The sequence below is a fragment of the Parasteatoda tepidariorum genome, chromosome 9 (genome assembly GCF_043381705.1).
Source record: "Parasteatoda tepidariorum isolate YZ-2023 chromosome 9, CAS_Ptep_4.0, whole genome shotgun sequence".
NCBI classification, from domain to species: Eukaryota; Metazoa; Arthropoda; class Arachnida; order Araneae; family Theridiidae; genus Parasteatoda; species Parasteatoda tepidariorum.
Genome location: NC_092212.1, coordinates 63,792,135 through 63,804,556, shown reverse-complemented (window position 1 = coordinate 63,804,556; position 12,422 = coordinate 63,792,135). Strand labels below are relative to the sequence as shown.

General features: G+C 31.5%; 1 protein-coding gene across 1 annotated transcript in view; it reads right to left on the bottom strand.

Moving 5' to 3' along the window:
• LOC107446343 (uncharacterized) overlaps positions 1-8,549 on the bottom strand; it is a 36,180-nt gene extending 27,631 nt beyond the window's left edge. Inside the window, exon 1 of the mRNA XM_043048345.2 lies at positions 8,242-8,549. The gene's annotated coding sequence lies outside the window, so the exon portion shown is untranslated. The remainder of the gene's footprint in view (positions 1-8,241) is intronic.
• Positions 8,550-12,422: the final 3,873 nt, after the last annotated feature.

Here is a 12,422-nt window from a genome sequence, read left to right as displayed (position 1 = left end):
TGCAAGAGAACTTTATATTCCGGAAGTGTTTTTAAAACATTAAAAAAAATCACAGACGTTATTATTTTAATTGCCTCAATTTTTATGACATTTTAGAAAGAATTGTTAACTGTCCGCTGTCTTTTCACGTTTTTAGAACGTTGCAGAAAATGTGACGAAACTCAATAAGCTTAATTTGTGACACCACTCAGAACTGAATACTTCGAATGAAGTTTCAAAAATAAAACATTAAATTTATTTGAGAGCATCGTTTGCTTAATTAAGTAGTAATCCATACATCTTTTGCCATTACTGTAGAGTATCGATTTTAAAAACCTTGGAGCAAACGATGTTTGAAATTTAAGCTTCATTAAATTCAAACGCAAATTCAGCTTCTAATTGCATGTAATACGATTTATTTTTCTTCCCTGCAAACGATCTGTTTTGGTAGATTTTTTTTTTTTAATGAGGCGATTGGGAAACTGAAATGAAATGAAATAGTATCTGCGGGGTTATTTCTTAGAAACCCTGCAAGTTCTCGAAAAAGAAGAACAAAATAAAAAGCTCCATTTTGTACTATTTTTCAACGCTTGAATAAAATAGAAATAAAGAAGTTAATCTGTAGATATTCTTTCTAACATATCTGCTTAAATTGATTCTATTAAGACCTTCAAATTTCATCATTAAAGAGTATAATATACTTTTAGTAACCAAAAAAAAAAAAGAAATGTAATAAAAAATATATGGAAAAAAGACTTTATTCATTTTTCTTGGGAAGAAGGTTATATTTTTTCTGTTTCGATATCTTTAAATTAGCATCATTTCAATGTTAGAATAAATTTTATATTCGTTATTAAAATGCATGTAAATATTGTAAATGTAATATTAAGATATAGATAAAATATCATTATATAATGACTGTCGTGATTTTTAATAACGATTCGATCATTTTTTATTAAGCTTATTACTGCTAAACAAAGCCAGTTAAATTTTTGGATTTGAACTTATGACATTTAAATTCGAGTTGGTAAAATTCAATATTAATATTAAGTACGCATTTCTTTCTTGAACAATAAAATGGCGAATGATACAATTTTAGAATCTTCTTTATAAAATATAAATAATTATTTTTTCAATCAAGAACTTCTATTTTGTAACTCAGAGATTATATTTTGATTTAGCCTTAAATTTTTAAAGTCCAAAATACATTTTAGTGAATATAATTTTACTTTCAATGTATAAAATGCCATAGCCATCGCGGTCAATATCAACATTGAACATGGAATTATCATAAGTATTGTTAATAATTATAATTATGGATTCGATAATTTCATGATCATTACCGACGGCAATAAACTTTGAATATGCTGTTATTGAAAACATTATCTATAAAGATAATTATTGAGAACGATATTATCGCGTATGTTGATTAACAAATTTCATTTGGGTGACAAATAGTTCAGTTAGAAAATATATCGAAATATCGTCAAATTACGTTTTCACCTTACGATATGTCGCACTTATTTAAAATTTCACTGTCAGCAAGATCTCACTGAGAGTTAGAATGTTTAAGATTGAAATTCTATGATTGAAAGTTAGTGAGTTTTATAGTGGAGAATTGATTTGTTAACTCTAAAATCATGAAATGGTAGGTGTTGTATAGATTAAAAAAAAATTTTTTTAAGTATATTCGGCTGCACAACATACTATATAATAATTAAATATCGTTGTAACACAATTTTTAAGAGAAAGAAAAAGAAAGAAAAAGATTAATTTTTATAATTCTATTTTATGGAACAAAATATTGAAGCAATTTTGTACTCTTGATTCTATAATTAACAAATATTGTATTCTAAAAACGAAATATAATCCTAATCATATAAGTCATTGCCTGTATTTAAAAAATAATTTTAAAATAGTTTTTATTTATTTATTTATTTTTAATATGTATTTTCGAAGAACAAATTCTCAACTAAAGTATATAAATAATTTTCAATTTAAAAGGAATAAAAAGTAATAATGTTTGTAAAAGGTGACATCGAGCAGCTGTTCCGTGATGATTGTGATGGATTTAGGACCGGTTTCTATGCTATCTGAGACCGGTTAAAGGAAAACCCTTCACTTCAAGAAGGAAAGAGATTTTTAATCCTTTTGTTCTAAACTTCAATTTTAAGATAATGTCAGTCCATCAAAAAGAATACTTAGTAGCAATTGTTTTCATCACAGGACAGTGTCAAACGATTATTTTTAAAAAGAAAAAAATCTTTAGTTGTTGCTATTCATTTAGAAAAAGGGGAAAAAATCAGACAATTTATTTTCTGTTGCCAGATTACGTTTCGGGAACTGATTGCAAGGAAGAATGAGAAAGACATTGCCAAGTTTTCTTGAGGAATTTCCGGATGCTTTAGGTAGCAGAGATAGAACTTCAGACGATAATAAGGTATAGGTGCTAATTAACCCATTGTTTTTACAAAAAAAGTCGTTAGGTGAAAATATGAGCAATTAAATAGGCTTAAGAAATTTAAAAATGTTTAATCAATAAGTGAAATTAGTAACGGCCTTAATGTACGAAGACATGATTTTTGTAATACTTCATTTATTTTATTTAAATAAATAAACACGCTCTGTTATGGAAGGTACTGAGTTGAGTTGTCTTCCAGTAAACAGGTCATTTTTTATTAAAAAGAAAACTGCAAAATTTTTTCTAATGACGTATCGAATCACCTGGTATGATCTTTTAACTTTGAAACTTAAATCAAAGTAAACTTTGATCAGTTTCTGAAAGTATTCTATTGATTGAAAATTACTTTATCGGCGAAAAGTGCTATCGATTTCTGAATGAAATCTTACATTAGTAGATTTGAAATTCGTTATTTATTGTCTCTTCTGTAACGTTCTCTTTCGTTCAAATAGATAATTGACCCTTTTTCTACCCCATTTATCTTTGTTTTTTTATTCATTCGTCAGGCAAACTTAAGATTATTTATTCCACAGCAGAGCTTTTGAAAGTTGAAGCTGAACACATACTGCAATTTCGCTGTATGATACTGGTTATTATATGCAGAATATTGACTTCGAATTTCCTCATTTTAACGCCATTCAACACATTATTATATATATACATACATTGTCACCTAAGTGAATCTCTGTTGAATCAAAAGGCACGGTTCTTAGGTTCGGAAATATGTGGGAAACATAATTTTAGAAATGTTTACATTAACTAGAATTTTTTTTTTACTACATTATATATCACTATATAAAAAAAAAGGCTATTATTTTGTACCTTTAATGAATAGGGAAACTACATTATTTTATAAGAATTGAGTTCAAGTTAGTTTTCACATTTGCCATCCTACAACTCCTTGTTACCCAATTTGTGCCTTTAGGGGAGTGTCGGGTACCCCCGCCCACTGTCAATTTCATATGTATAGAATATTTTTTCAAGTCAATGGGCAATCGGACATTAATTGTTATATTAAAAAAAGATTATTTTCAAAGTTTCAAGTATATATGATAAAATATTTGTGATATACTCAAGTATTTGATATACTCAAGTAATACTCAAGTATTTGTGATAAAAATGATAAATGAGGTTTATCTATTGTCAATACATTGGTCATTTTCATTTACACCTGAAAAAACAGTCAAAAAACATAATTTTTGTAACTGAGCAGGGTTATCCGACACATTTTGAAAAGAGCTGAAAAACATGTTTTTTTAAATTTCTGTTTTTTAAAGTTTAATTATTCTTCTTGGTGTCTTGGGGTATTAATCCACTTTTAGATGCACCTGGATTTCAGCCCCCACCCCTCTAAGAAGCTGCAGCTATGATGGAGGAGATAATGATATAGGCTATAAAATTGCATTGCTATAAAATTGCATTGTTCTTGTAAAGAAAGGTACGATCCGGCGGCACAGACGATTAAGACTGTTTTTCGAAGACTCTTTGCGAATCTATGCCATTTTCATAACTGCTGTGAATTTTCAACAGTTACTCATGACTGTTAGATTAAGTTAAGCCTATCTTTAGCCAGCTCCTTCTGTGTTTATTCTAATAATGGCGAAAAGCCACAGTTTAGAGAAAATTAAAACGTTTGTGGTCTAATTTTGTAATATTTAGAAGCTGTAATTGAATTGGCCCAAATTGGCGCTCTTTTAAAAAGTTTAATAACTTTTAAAATATTTTAGTTATTTAATCGTTCTAAAGCCCAGATATAATTCTTAACAGCAAGATGGTATAGACAGTTTAAAAGTATGACTTCGCTTTAAGTGTAAGGCACTTCAACTACGGTTTTTTTTTTTTCTTTCTTGGCAAACTGTAATCCTGGTTGCTGATAAAATAACGAGCGTGAATACGCAGAAAAGTGCATGCTAAATCATGTGCGTGTGCTTGTTTGTGGTGCAGTGAAAGTTAGTGGGGTAACAACTGCAGATACTGTCCATGTCATGTGACCAGGATCAAAATTACGTGGTATTCCTACTATGGCCGGAAAAAAGAGAGAGTTCTGAAAATAAGGTTAGTTGCTTGACAATCATTGGGTGATGGTGATAATGTAAAGAAAGGTAAATACGATATAAAACAAAAGTAATTAACATATCTGCACCAAAAAATATTAGAAATAAAAATTAAAAAATATAACCGCTGCCAGTGTTGCTTGACTTCGGTGGTCAACCATAGAGTACTGAGAACCGAATCTTGCAATCATTGTGGCTTTAATGATGGTATTTGACAAAATTTCTCCATTACTGACATTCTTTCAGGGAGAGATAAAGATACTCTCTCTAACTTTGATATGACTTAGTCACTTGTACTTATATTCCGTTATTCCAGATGCGTTTTTGTTTATAAACAGATTCACGCTCTATTTTTATCTAAAAAAATTATAATGAAAAGAAAGTTCGCATTTCCTTCAAGTAAACGGCAAGCAGATGTTGGTACAAAACAAGGCGCCCTTCCTCTTTGAAAGCAGATGGTTGCTCCATAGAATATTTGCTGCAGAAGTTTTTAGGAAAAAGGGTGAAGTTCGCCCTGAACCCTGACAAAAATAGAGGGTGGCTGTAGAGTAATAACTGTAACCACTGCTGCGGAAGAGGGCTGATGTGGAAGGATTTTGAGAATTAAAGCGTCAGAGGCCTTCTGCTGGAAGGAAATATTACTTCCTCATATTTGTAACATCGACATCTGCTCAAGGATACATTTTGAAAGGAAAAAACAGATATGCATATAAATTTTGTGGGCATTATTTACCATTTTCATTCATTGTCTTTTATTTTATTCCTTAAAATTATGCATATTTCTTTCTATATTATTTTACAATTTCCCATTATTTGTACATGTTTTGAAATACATTTCAAAAGAAAAGAAAATTAATCTAGTAGTTTTTTTGTACGTAGATTTGGAAAGTTTTTTCACACCAACAACAATTAAATTCAAAATTAAATCAATTTTAATTTTGAAAAAAGTTAAACTTTATTTATTCCACATATTTTAAGTTTTGGATATGAATTGGTAAAATTAAGAGCTTTTATTGTTACTTTTTTATTTATTCGTAAATTTAAAACAGTAAATAAAGAAGTAAATCGTTTTTAAAACAGCAGAGAGAGGTACTTTGAAACGTAAGTTATATTTGGCGTAATCACTATACTCTATAAAACTACAGATTTTTAATTTAAACGATATACTAGTTTCACGTTTAAAATTTTAAAATTACGATTTGAGGTTCAGAGTTTTTATTTTTTTTAAACAAATTTTAAAAGTTAAAAACTCTTTTTACACTCTTTAATGATTAAACAAATAAATGTTGAAAAAACAAGTAAAAAGGAAAATAAAGATTATGTTTAACTTGGCAAAATTAAATATACTACTTAATTCTTAGTCTAGAAAAAACTGAAATTAAATTTTGAAAAAAGAAATTTTTTTTGACTGAATGCATCTCAACTTATATACCAGGAATTTGTAAATTTTTTTTCTTCAAAATCACATCTCGATGAAAAAAAATTCCACGAAAATTGAAAGAGTTATAAAGTAGTTAGAAAAACACTCGTATTCTTGAAATTGTGTTCTTTAATTACTTCAAGGTCCCAAGTCAATGAACTTTTAAATTGGTCTGTTGATCAGATGCTCTCCTCCTGACCTGTTGTAGCTGGACTTTCGTTAATTGGAACTTACTATCGTGTTAGCTGTTATATTATTTAATTTTAAAAACTGCCGACCCAATCCAGAATTTACGACTTTTAATGTTCAATTTTGAGAACCTTGTACTTTTGAACCCAACCCAGAAGAGGAGGAAACCATGGAAAACCTCCCACTGTTAGTTTGACGGCAAGGTGATTTTAACCCATAATCTATCTACCACTGAGGACATTTTACACCAGAACTGGGATCGGTGCGAGCCGGGAGCAGAATTCGTATCAACCAATCAACGCTGCGATTCGAACCTGGGAACCTCATTGGGAGGCTAATGCTTTATCGCATGTGGCCCCGCGACTCTAGTTGTTATCTTTTTTTTCTTCCTTTTTTTTATATATATCCGTCGTTGAACAGCCGACCCAATTTTTGGGTTTACGACTACTAATGTTCAACTCTGTAGTCTTGTTATTTTGAACCAATCCAGAAGACAAGGTAACTCCTGGATCAGTACCCCCATAGGTATTGATTTGTTATAGGAATATGGAAGACTTTGCGACTCGACAGATTTAACGTGCATCAGTCACAGTTTAGTCTTCGGCCGGGGCTTTTAGTTGTTATTTTCGATAAATTAGCACACTTGCAATTTTATAGGCTTTATTCACCATTCCTCGTCATTTCAACACTTCAAACGGTCTATGCATATTCTATCCATATGCATACTCATGAAAAATATGTGCTTTATCCTTACCATTTCTGTATGTTTCAGTTTATACTTTCAAGAAAATGTTTTCAAATGTGGACACATCGACTTTGTTAGAAAACTTAGCTGAAGCTTAAACTTATCTTAAAAACTTATCTCAGCTTATGCATCATGAAAATTTTAGTGAGACTTATTCCAAAGTCGACGATCTTCGAATATTTTTTTACCTAACTAATTCATACATGCAATTACTTAGATGAAACTGAAATTGAGTAATAGAAGTCAGCTTTTTAAAAAAGAAATGGTAATTAACAGTACCACTAAGAGAGATTTTTACTTAAGATTCTTTGTCAACGGTAGAGAGCCTGTTTGTACAGATTAAAAATATATTTGTATTAAAATTATTTGCAACTTCAAAAATTGTTGTTAATTGTTAGTTAAATAGTAAAAGGTTGGGGCAACACTCGTATACGTAATTCAGATACTAGCGCCCCCTTGTCGGTTTTTGAAATTAAACTTTTTTTCATGAAATTTTCTTTCCCATACGTTCCATTCTTTTTTCCTTTGCCGAATTTGGTGCATTTCGATTGCTAGATTGCGCTACAGATAGTAGGTAAATCTTAGTAGGCTTCTTAGTAGGTAAATTATGTACAGCTGGTTTATTAGTAACCCACTCAGTTGTACCTCAGGACAGAGATTTTAATTTAATTCAATACACTGGTGTGTTAAAAAAAATCTAGGTATAAAAAGTATTTTCAAGCTTAGTTTCCATCGCATCATTTGAAATATAGATTTAAAAAAAAAATCAAACCAGACATATTCTTGTTTCTTATTAAAATAAGGGACAAAAATTTCAGTTTATTTTTTATCGATATCTATAAAATTATATTCGTATATTAAGTAGTAATCCATACATCTTTTGCAATTACTGTAGAGTTATCGATTTCAAAACCTTGGAGCAAACGATGTTTGAAATTTAAGCTTCATTAAATTCAAACGTAAATTTAACTTCTAATTGCATGTTATACGATTTATTTTTCTTCCCCTCAGACGATCTGTTTTGGTAGATCTTTTTTTAATAATGCGATTGGGAAACTGAAATAAAAGAAACTGGTATCGGCGGGGTTATTTCTCAGAAACTCTGCAAGTTCTAGAAAAAGAAGCCAAATCTATAAAACTATACTTGTATATCAGAAAGAAATTCTTTAAAAATATTTATTTCCTCCACGAAATCGTTCAAACTAACATAAATCATCTTATGGATTTTCAAACGACAACGAAGCACTGAAACTCAAACCTCCATTAAATAAATAAAAGTATAATTTTCCTTATGCCTCACACGCTGCCATATGAAGTTTATTATTTATTTTCAAAATTCACTTTTAAAATCGTTTGCACTGAAGCTTAGCTGAAAACTCTTAAAATCATTTACCTAAACTAATGTCTTCTGCAAGGAAACGAAAACGATTTCTTCTTCCTGCTTTCTTATACACACAGGTGTACCGACCAAGAGAGAACTATTATTACCTCTCAGGAAGGCTTTTTGCTCGGGGAACCTTTGGCACGATCAGTAATCCTTTCCTATAAAGCACTTACAGGATTGCAGTATTCTAAGATGCGCAATCTTGCCCTGGCTCATTCTCAGAAATCTGAGAAGTAGATATAACATTAAAGAAAGAGTCAAATCTTCTTTTAGACACACTCTCCTGTTCTTCTTGAAGACGATCTTTGCTAGGTAACGATAATGAAAAAGCTTTTTGACCTTTGTTGTTGTACCGCCGCTAAAAAAGANCGTCGTAGAACAGCTGACCCAATTTTTGGGTTTACGACTACTAATGTTCAACTCCGTAGTCTTGTAATTTTGAACCAATCCAGTAGACAAGGAAACTCCTGGATCAGTACCTCCATAGGTCTTAATTTGTTACGGGAACATGGAGGACTTTGCGACTCGACAGAGTTAACGTGCATCAGTCACAGTTTACTACACGAGGAGTCTTCGGCCGGCTGGGATCGAACCCACGAACTCTCGGACAGGGGTTCAGTGCGCTAATTTACACACATGCAATATAGTTCAAATAATTTTATTGGCCTTATTCTCCATTCCTCGTCATTTCAATACTTCAAACTATCTATGCATATTCAATCCATATGCATACCCATGAAAAATATGTGCTTCAACCTTACCATTTCTGTATGTTTCAGTTTATATTTTCAAGTAAATGTTTTCAAATGTGGACCAATTGAATATTTTAGAAAACTTAGCTGAAGCTGTTTCCAGTTTAGGTTGTTTTGCCTGGGTATATGTCTATCGGTCATGAAAATTTTAGTGAGACTTATTCCAAAGTCGACGATTTTCGAATATTTTTCATCTAACTAATTCATACATGCAATTACTTAAATGAAACTGAAATTGAGAAATAGAAGACAGCTTTTTAAAAAAGAAATGGTAATTAACAGGAGCACTAAGAGAGATTTGTTCTTTAGATTTTTTGGCAACGGTAGAGACCCTGTTTCATTAAAAATATATTTATTCTAAAATTATTTGTAATCTAAAAAATTGTTGTTAATTATTAGTTAGATAACAAAAGGTTAGAGTAACACCCGCATACGTAATTCAGATACCAGCGCCACGCATCCCCCCCCCCTTGTCGAGTTTTGAAATTAAACTTTTGTCATGAAATTTTCTTTCCCATATGTTCCTTTACCGAATTTGATGTATTTCGATTGCTAGATTGCGCTACAGATAGTAGGTAAATTATGTACAGCTGGTTTATTATTAACCAACTCTGTTGTACCTCAGGGCAGAGATTTTAATTTAATTCAATACACTGGTATGTTAAAAAAAATGTAGGTATAAAAAATATTTTTAAGCTTAGTTTTCATCGTCACATTTGAAATATAGATTTTAAAAAAATCAAACCAGACATATTGTTGTTTCTTAATAAAATAAAAGGCACAAATTTTAGTTTATTTTTTATCGATATCTATAAAATTATATTTGTATATTAAGTAATAATCCGTTCATCTTTTGCAATTACTATAGAGTATCGATTTTAAAACCTTGGAGCAAACAATGTTTGAAATTTAAGCTTCATTAAATTCAAACGTAAATTTAACTTGTAATTGCACGTAAATACGATTTATGTTTTCTTCCCCGCAGACGATCTGTTTTGGTAGATTTTTTTTTAATAATGCGATTGGGAAACTGAAATAAAAGAAAATGGTATCTGCGGGGTTATTTCTCAGGCACCCTGCAAGTTCTAGAAAAAGAAGCCGAACCTATAAAACTATACTTGTATATCAGAAAGAAATTCTTTAAAAATATTTATTTCCTCCACGAAATCGTTCAAACTAACATAAATCATCTTATGGATTTTCAAACGACAACGAAGCACTGAAACTCAAACCTCCATTAAATAAATAAAAGTATAATTTTCCTTATGCCTCACACGCTGCCATATGAAGTTTATTATTTATTTTCAAAATTCACTTTTAAAATCGTTTGCACTGAAGCTTAGCTGAAAACTCTTAAAATCATTTACCTAAACTAATGTCTTCTGCAAGGAAACGAAAACGATTTCTTCTTCCTGCTTTCTTATACACACAGGTGTACCGACGGAGAGAGAACTATTATTACCTCTCAGGAAGGCTTTTTGCTCGGGGAACCTTTGGCACGATCAGTAATCCTTTCCTATAAAGCACTTACAGGATTGCAGTCTTCTAAGATGCGCAATCTTGCCCTGGCTCATTCTCAGAAATCTGAGAAGTAGATATAACATTAAAGAAAGAGTCAAATCTTCTTTTAGACACACTCTCCTGTTCTTCTTGAAGACGATCTTTGCTAGGTAACGATAATGAAAAAGCTTTTTGACCTTTGTTGTTGTACCGCCGCTAAAAAAGAAAATCGTTTGAGTCATGGAATAAAAGTTTAATGCGTAGAATTTAAAAAAAAAAAGAAAAAGAAAATGGCGAATGTTTTGATATACTTAAAAGACTGTGAGTGAGCCTAGGAAACTGGTGTGTGAGGAGAACACAGTGCCAAGAGGTGTATTTGATGCTATTAAACGTTAAATAAAAGAAGTGCATAAATTTAAAATTTATAAAACTCTCAACTCCATTTAACCTATACATTTTCAAATTCGTTATGGACTGGGATATTGGAATTATTTTTTTATTTGAAAATTTAAATTTTCTAATTATTTTCTAATCGAATTAAAATTAAAAATTCTATTTTTAAATTTTTTGAGTACATTGTACATAGAGCTACTATTTATTCTACAAAGGTACATGCCAGAGTTGGGCATCGATTACGGTAATCGGTTACAACTGTAATTGATTACGGATTGCAGACAAATTTTTCAAAAAACATTATGTTAAAATTGCATGCCTTACAATTCAAAATTTTTTCTGCTATTATTAAATAAAAGAATAAAAAATATTATAATAATAAATACTTTTTTAAATTTATTTTTAAATTATCTTTGGACAGACGAATTTTATAATTGTGTTCAAAAATTTTTCATTTCGCTTAAAAAGTTCCCGAAATATGGCGAAATACGGTCAAAATAAAACTAAAATTTAAGAGTTTAAAGTTTTTACTGTTTTTCTGACCAAACTATTTGGACCATATTTCCAAAATTGCGGCTATCCCTCACGATTCTGGGAGTCAGAAATTCGAATCCGTCGAAAGGAAAAGGTACATTTATTCAGAGAAAGCACATTTTTGTATCTGATTTCGAAACTTAAAATAACTCTTGCACTCATTAATTATTATATTCTGTTATTACCGTTGTTGAACAGCCAACCCAATTTTTTGGGTTTGCGACGGTACTATTGTTCAACTCAGTAACCTTGTAGTTTTGAACCCAATCCAGAAGACAAGGAAACTCCTGGATCAAGTATTGGGAAACATTTGCCTTCGTGGAGGACTTTTCGATGGAACCAACCTTCATTTGCGTTACATGGAAAGGAAAATCACGAAAACCTCCCACAGTTAGCCTGATGGCAAGGGGACTTTAACCTATGATCCGTCTACCACTGAGGATATTTTACGTCGGACTGAGACCAGTGCTAGCGGGGTGCGACTTCGCATCGACCAGCCATCGTTGGGANGATGGAACCAACCTTCTTTTGCGTTACATGGAGAGGAAACCCACGAAAACCTACCACAGTTAGCCTGATGGCAAGGGGACTTTAACCTATGATCCGTCTACCACTGAGGATATTTTACGTCGGACTGAGACCAGTGCTAGCGGGGTGCGACTTCGCATCGACCAGCCATCGTTGGGATTCGAACCTGGTTCACCCAATTGGAAGGCGAGAGCTCCATCCTCTGAGCCACCACGGTTCCAAGCACTTATTAATTAGCATATTCGAAGTCACCCCCTCGATTCATTAAGACTGAACCCTAGAAAGTGCAGATCCGATCCCTTTTTTTTTTCGTGTAATGTACGTACTCTTTAGTTACATTCAGACGTACATACGTTGTATGTAAATGCGTACAAAATGTATCACTTTACAATTATTGAAATTATATAATCTAACCATGCATACAGTATACAATCGTCTGTACTTGTAATCGAATATTTTGATTCATGTAATCATATATTTTGA